Genomic DNA, 7,599 nt, shown 5'->3' with positions numbered 1-7,599 from the left:
TTTTAGGGCCGCACCCGCGGCATATGGAGATTCCAGGCTAGGGGTGCAATCAGAGCTACAGCTGCTGGCCTACACCACAGCCACAGCAACATAAGATCCCAGCTGTGTCTGCAACCTACACAACTCACGGCATCCCCAGATCTTTAACACACTGAGCAAGGCCAGGAATCGAACCCACAACCTCATGGTTCCTAGTCAGATTCATTTCTGCTGCACCAGAGGGGAAATCCTAGCCTAAATTTTAAAAGGCCTCTTCCCTTCTTTTTTCTCAGTCTAAGGACTTAAAATGATCTAGAGCAGTGATGCTGAGAGCCCTAGAGAACATTTACGTCTCAAGGCACAGGGAGAGAAAAGCAAGTTTTTCTAGAATTCCCTCTGGGTCAGAATTCTGAGAAGACATTTTATCAAGCCGGCTTTCTCTATCTTAACTGGGTATGCAATAAAAGAGCCCCATTTGGGCCATTTTAAAAGTGAGATTCCTTGCAATTCCCAATTAAGTAAGTATTTGTAATTCTAAGTTGTGGACTCACACAAACCTGGGTGGAGTGTTAGTTGGTGGTTGGCTTTCTGACATGCCACATTTCTTTGCGCAGAAACTCTATTTCCCATTTTAAAGTTTAATTTTCTGGAGATAAAATTTACTAATGAAATTGTGTAGTGAGCCAATGTGCTACCTGTGAATTCCTATAGATGTCACCCTAGAGTCAGTTCAGGTCTCTCAGTGTCTCCTGCCATCTAAAGCCACCATGGCTGTTTGAATCCCTGAATGATCAACATCCTTCCATGTGATCCCCAGACTAGCAAGTCTTTTCATTAATGAGTGGCTTTCCCTATGGGACCAATGCATGGTATGAGGACTCTGCCTCCACCATACCTGTATAAATTTCCCAGTTCCCTGAGAAAGCCAAAACCAACTTAAAGGAGTCTTATCCCTCAAATTCTGTTAAGGTAACCGAATTGAAGAAAGACATCAGGTCAGCCTCCTCTCTAGCCACCCAGCCCACTGCTCAGCGTCTTTCAGCTGAACACTTCCCAGCATCATTCAAGCAGGTTTCCTAAGTATCTTTCCAAGAGGGGCAGGGGAGGAGCCTGTTCTATATCACTGAATAAAACTCTGCATCATTAATCAATAACTGGGAGAGCTGAGAACCAGGAGAGAGACTCATCCAAATTCATCTGGACTCTGAGGAGGCAGAGGGACTCAAGAGATCCTGCTGGCACCAAGGCTCCAGATCCTTGCAGAGAGTTAAGGTAAAGGACAGAAGTCTGCTCTGGGCATCCTTTGAGGTCATCAAAACTGTCAACTGGGGGAAAAAAAAAAAGTAATGCACAACATGAGAGCTCTAATTTCAAATTTATTGGGGGACGTATTGAGGACTATAGCCCAGGAGACAGCCTCTCGGACAGCTCTGAGGAGCTGTTCCAAAGAGCCAAGGTGGGAGGTCGGTGCACATATGATTTTGGTGAAGAGGGGATGCACTGAATAAGCGCACATCTCGGTAGAAGGATGCTGTTAGTCATGAGGAGCAGATGTCTCCATTAAGGACTTTAGTGCTTTTCTAGGTATGAGAAGATGCAAAAAATCAGGTTCATAAAATTTGCTCCTAGAAACATCTAAGTATCTGAAGATCTGTTCTATCAGTTTTCCTGGAACACAGTGTGTGTCATTCCTGACCTCCACCCTGAACTCCTTTCAGGGTGTATTAAGGTCAGCGACTGCAGCGGCTGGTGACTTCATCCTTGTAGAACCAGATGGTGAGGGACACTTGGTTGTTGTTGTCATAACTCTAAATATAAAATTAGGGAAAAAAATGCACTGTTAATGAATTTTAAAAATGTACCGTTAATGAATAAAAAAAATGTTTCTCTTTCTACCATTTTCTTTCCATTTTTTATGGTAATCCCTCACAGAACCACACATACTTTAGTCAGTCAAACCATCTCTTGCAGAAATCAAGTGCAAGACTACACGTGTTAGGGGCAAGTTTGTCCAGACACAGAGGAAAATAAGCACACAAAATGGAAGGGAACCAACACTTTACAAATTTTCACTACATGGCAGACAACTTATCACGATTGAATAAATATTATTTTTCCATTTATAGATGTGGAAACTTATGGACAGAAAAATAATTTCCCAGAGTTCTCATTGTGGCTCAGTGGTAATGTACTCAACTAATGTCCATGAGGGTACAGGTTCAATCCCTGGCCTCACTCTGTCAGATAGGGATCCTGCATTGCTGTGGATGTAGCGTAGGCTGGCAGTTGTAGCTTTGATTCAACCCCTAGCCTGGGACCTTCCATATGCTGCAGGAGCAGGTGCAGCCCTAAAAGCCAAAAAAAAAAAAAAAGAGAGAGAGAGAAATAATTTCTCAATACACATGTGTATAGACACTTAACCCAGACCATACATCCCAAGGTCTTAACCATATTCGAGAAATAATTTCTCAATACACATGTGTATAGACACTTAACCCAGACCATACATCCCAAGGTCTTAACCATATTCGACATCACTAAGTAGGAAGAAGGGCTCTGGGTGCTTCTGGATCCGGTCTTGCCCACGAAATACATTCTTCACAGAAAAATGTTTGCAGTGATGGTGATTCCAAGATGATTTTATCCAGGTAGCTGGTTCAGCTTATTGAGAGCTCCTATTTCACATACACATGGGATAAAATACATTTTAGGGGTTAGCTGGAGACCCAGCTGCTGAAGAGTTAGTAATGTTTTCTGAAGTCTTTTGGTGTGGTAACATTTATCCAGAGTTCTAAACTCTCTTATAAATAACATTTAGCAATATAGCGATAATTATTGAACTTATTTTTAAACTGTACTTAAAAGATGTGGCTGTTGGTCAGGCCCTGGTCTGTTCTAGGACATTTTTGTCGCATACCCCAATAAAGCTAACATAAACATGACAATGAGCTAAACTGATTGGATTGCATACCACATTACGCAGTCTGTTGGCTAATGTGAGCAACCGGAAATGCCTGCCAGGGCAATACCGTGCTGCTTGTGATTGATTAATCAATACCTCCTCACTTATAAAATCTCCGCAGTTGAAATCCTTACATTTTAGAGACAGGGGATATCTGAAATCATTTGTGCAACCCTTTATCATGTTTGAGATGTGGAAAGAAGCTTAGGATGATTAAATAGAACGAACAAAATCAAATCATGATCATTTAGTACATAATGTAGATCAAGGTTATGTTGAATTTCATACAACCAGAAAATAAACGTTAATATCAGGAGAACTGAAAACTTAGAAATGCCAATGAGTTATGGGGTCTTTTTCCATTCTGTTTTGAATGATACTATGATCTTGCATTTAAAAAGATAATTATTCTCCAAAATAAGAAGGTCCCACTGATTACTAATGAGTATTTTAGGTCTCTGTACAAACACACTGTATTCTCTTAGAGCTCACAAAAATGATACACTTAGATTTACCCTTACAGAAAAAAGTAATCTTAAAAACTCCAATTCGTACTGAGCATGGTTTGGTTAAGAATTATCTAAGTTTTGATTGCCAAAAATATGGATACATTGTTTATGCGATCCCAAGAATAAAGGTACTGTAGCTAAATCTGAAATAGGAATTTACTTTTAAAAGCCTTGTGGAGAATCACAAGATAATGTCATAAGTCCAGTTAGACAGCCAGCAATGAAATTTGAGACTGCTGGTATTATGACAAATCCTGTTTCAAACCTTGTTGACTTAGATTTACTTGCACAACCAGAATTGGCCAAAGCAGGAAATAGGTATAATGTATATATACCTCTCTGACTTCATACTCTCACCGCTTTCCTTCTTCCCACAGATAAAGCAGATAACTTCATCCTGCCCTGAGAACCAATAGTAAGTGACGGTGTCTTTATTTTAAAGAACATCTTATTATGCCAATGTACTTTGCCTTATCGGTGGTAAAAATGATACATAGTAAGTGACTCTGTGGTTTTCAAGTCTGTTGATAACCTTATTGAGAATAATGATCTTAGGTTATTGTATACTCTTTTTAAACTAAGAAAGTAACATATAGCTCTATTAACAAAAAGTACTTTTATCCAATTTAATATTTAAATGGTGTTTTTACCTTTCATTCTGAAAGAAGTAATAAAGTTAATGCCCATGTCTTTGACTTTTGAAAACAATTATACTTGAGCTTCATTTAATATAAAAATGAAAAACTATGGTTATATATGTGTGCATAGTTCCATATTAATAATTTTACTAATATTAGCATATATGGATATGTGTTAATATAGACATTATTAAAATAAATATGGGAAGCTATTGCTAATAGTTTTAAACCTACCAAAACAGAATAATAGCACTCATTTTGAGAGAAAAAATATTCTAAAGATTACCCACCTAAAATAAAATTTCCCCCACGAAACGTACTCAAACCAAAAAGAAATGACTTTTAGAATTTTTCCAATCAAAAGTCAATTTATTCAGGCATCTACATTTAAACAATTTAAATACATCATTTGCATATATTTTTATATAAGGAAGAAATTTCTATGTAAAACTTTATACTCCTTGGCAAATAAGAAGCGATCCTGGAAAATCAGATAAGGCGCCATGTAACAACATATTAATGACATGTGAGGAGTTATTTATTCATGGGAGAAGGTTACTTTAAAAATATTTTACTAATGATTTTCTCCTCTATGGCTAAACGCCATCCAGGAAACTTAGAGAAAACATACTATTTTAGGGAAGATCTGGTGTTGCCTCTTCTGCTAGTTAAAACCCAAACCTAGAATGACTGGTTATATGACTAACCCGCTGGAGGAGAATCAAAGAGAATTAAACTGATTTCAAGTTCCAAGCCCGGGAGCTACTCTACAACGCGGGGGCAGTTTATCTCAGATTTGTAAGAGGATGAGATAAATTGTGAGGAGGAGTGTCAGAACTCCTATTTGAAAATACTGCATCCGATACAATTTTCTGAGCTGTGATTAGTGTATAAGTGTGTCTATAGGTATAAGGTACATACTAGACACATATGTGTTAATACTTTGAACAGCATCTTTTCTAGTCCATTTACATTCTCTTTTTTCGGGGGCAAGGGTTTTGAGACCAAAATGTCTGGGCTTCTCCTGCAGATCTTCCGCTTGCAAGTTTATAACATTTCATATCAATCTCTGATCTGATCCCATCTATAAACTGGAGTATTGAGTAATAGCATCTACTGTGTGGATTGTACTGAGTTTCAGTATAAAGAATAACACAGTTCTTAATACAAAAAACAGCATCAGCATATAAGGGCATTTATTAGATATGACTTTCTCAGGGCAAAGGAGTATGGCTGTGAAAAGTTGTATGGAAATTATTTTCTCTATACATGTAATCCCTCTACATTCACCTTTATAGGTAATTCTTTAAAGGATCTGGTTATATTTTTCTCTATATAGTGAACTAGTTTTCCCAACACCATATGCTAGATAATCTGTTCTCACCCCCTTTTTTTTTTTTTTTTTTTTAATATTGCCTTGTTTGGTCTCTTAAACATACTACTTACCTCCACTGGTCCATTAGCCTCTTCCTACAATAATATCAAATTTTTTGTCAGCGTAAGTTTGAAGTCTATCTTAAAAACTAATATGAAAATATATCCAAATTAATTCTTTTTATAATAGGTCTACATAGCTATTCAGAGGCCAATCAGAATTTTTATTCAAATGATAAAGAATTTTTATATTAGTTTGATTAGGTAGATATCTTTATATCACCATTTAAGGACATGGAAATTTCTCAATTTATAGGGATCTTTTTTTGTGTACTTTTCTAGGTTTTAAAAGTTTTTCTCAGAGTTCCCGTCGTGGCTCAGTGGTTAACGAATCGGACTAGGAACCATGAGGTTCAGTCTCTGGCCTTGCTCAGTGGGTTAAGGATCCGGCGTTGCCATGAGCGGTGGTATAGGTCGAAGACACGGCTTGGACCCCGAGTTGCTGTGGCTCTGCTGTAGGCCGGTGGCTACAGCTCTGATTAGGCTCCTAGCCTGGGAACCTCGATATGCCGTGGGAGAGGCCCAAGAAATGGCAAAAAGACAAAAAAAAAAAAAAAAAAAAAAAAAAAGTTTTTCTCTAGGAGTTCCCCTTATGGTACAGGGTTAAGAATCCAACTGCAGTGGCTGAGGTCACTGCAGAGGTACAGATTTGATCCCCAGCCCCGTGTGGTGGGTTAAAGGACCTAGCATTGCTGCCGCTGTAACATAGGTCACAGCTGTGGCTTGGATTCACTCCCTGGCCCAGGAATTTCCATATGCCATGGGTCTGGCCATACTAAGAAAGAAGAATTTCTCTAACAAGGATTTTTTTTACTCTTGGTTATTTCATAGATATTCTTTTGTCGTTGTGACTTTTAGGAGTGGTATCTTTATTTCAAATTTTACCTCCCTGAAAAAATATACCCAAGCTTATTTTCTAGTTGAGTATAGCCGGTATAGGGCAATGGTGCTTTTTGTAGGTTGACCTTGCATCTAGAAAACTTGTTAATTATGGTGTGTTCACTAAATAGATGATCATACCATCTGAAAGTAGTAACATTATGTCTTTCCTTATAAAACCTTACAAATATTTTTTTCCTTTCCTCTGACTTAGATCAGGATCTCCCCAAAACCATGTTGAACAACAGCAATAACATTAGCCACTTTTTTCTTGCTCCCAATATTAAATAAGAGTGCCTAGAATGTCTCCAATAAATGGAATATCTGCTATAGATAGTTAATAATATATTGTCATTACCATATTAATGACCACACCTATACTATTGGGGGGCTATTAGTAGGCATTGAATTTAATAGCATATTTTTTGCCACATGATTTTTCTTTAGCCCATGACCAATATATTCTCTCTCTCTTTTTTTTTTTTTTTTTTTTTTTTTGGTGTTGTTTTTGTTGTTTTAGAGCCACACTGAGTCATATGGAGGTTCCCAGGCTAGGGGTTGAATCGGAGCTGTAGCTGCTGACCTGCCCCACAGCCACAGCAACTCCATATCTGAGCTTTGCCTTCAACCTACACCACAGCTCATGGCAATGCCAGATCCTCAACCCACTGGGCGAGGCCAGGGATCGAACCCACGCCCTCTTGGATACTAATCAGTTTCATTAACCACTGAGCCAAGACAGGAACTCCTGACCAATATATTTTCTAATTTTGAATTATCCTTGGAGTCCTAATATAAACTTTGCTCAATCATAATATTTTACATGCACTTTTGAAATTGGTGAGTCCACGTTGAGATTTCTGCATTTCATGTATGAAATGGGCCCCTGCGTTACTTACTGTTATCCTTATCTGTCTTAGGAATCAGTCCCAGAATCATCTCCATTTGCTGCCACTCCTTAGTTTCCCCTTAGGAAGAAAGAGCAGTGGGAGGAAGAAGTCACATTAATTTTATACTCACATAACCCCATGGGGTTGGATGGAATAGAGGTGAGATGGATATCACAATGCACAAGAGCCCACACATCTCTTCGCATCCAATGAAGGGTTTAAGTTTCCCTGATGCTATCTTGCTGATAGATGGCACCAAGATGGGTGCCTCATTCTGCTGCTGCACACTTTTGCAATAAAGGAGAAGC

General features: G+C 38.5%; 1 protein-coding gene and 1 long non-coding RNA gene across 3 annotated transcripts in view; one reads left to right on the top strand and one right to left on the bottom strand.

Moving 5' to 3' along the window:
- Positions 1–1,342: 1,342 nt before the first annotated feature.
- The window catches only part of LOC102166347 (uncharacterized), an 11,136-nt gene continuing 4,879 nt past the window's right edge, over positions 1,343–7,599 (bottom strand). The window contains exons 2-3 of one of the 2 annotated variants that reach the window (XR_304466.4): positions 7,301–7,369; positions 1,343–1,787 (exon numbers count right to left, since the gene is read on the bottom strand). This is a non-coding gene — a long non-coding RNA (uncharacterized LOC102166347). Of the gene's footprint in view, positions 1,788–2,573; positions 2,655–7,300; positions 7,370–7,599 lie in introns of those variants that run through there. The other variant, XR_014809212.1, reaches the window with a different exon arrangement.
- The window catches only part of CRISP3 (cysteine-rich secretory protein 3), a 27,285-nt gene continuing 23,494 nt past the window's right edge, over positions 3,809–7,599 (top strand). Inside the window, exon 1 of the mRNA XM_003128432.5 lies at positions 3,809–3,865. The gene's annotated coding sequence lies outside the window, so the exon portion shown is untranslated. The remainder of the gene's footprint in view (positions 3,866–7,599) is intronic.

The sequence above is a fragment of the Sus scrofa genome, chromosome 7 (assembly GCF_054392235.1).
Source record: "Sus scrofa isolate SSC_HxYL_T2T_F1_AM1 chromosome 7, Sscrofa_HxYL_maternal_Yorkshire_Landrace_v2.0, whole genome shotgun sequence".
Classification (NCBI taxonomy): domain Eukaryota; kingdom Metazoa; phylum Chordata; class Mammalia; order Artiodactyla; family Suidae; genus Sus; species Sus scrofa.
The sequence above is the reverse complement of the archived record's forward strand: the minus strand, read 5'-3'. Positions and strand labels throughout refer to the sequence as shown.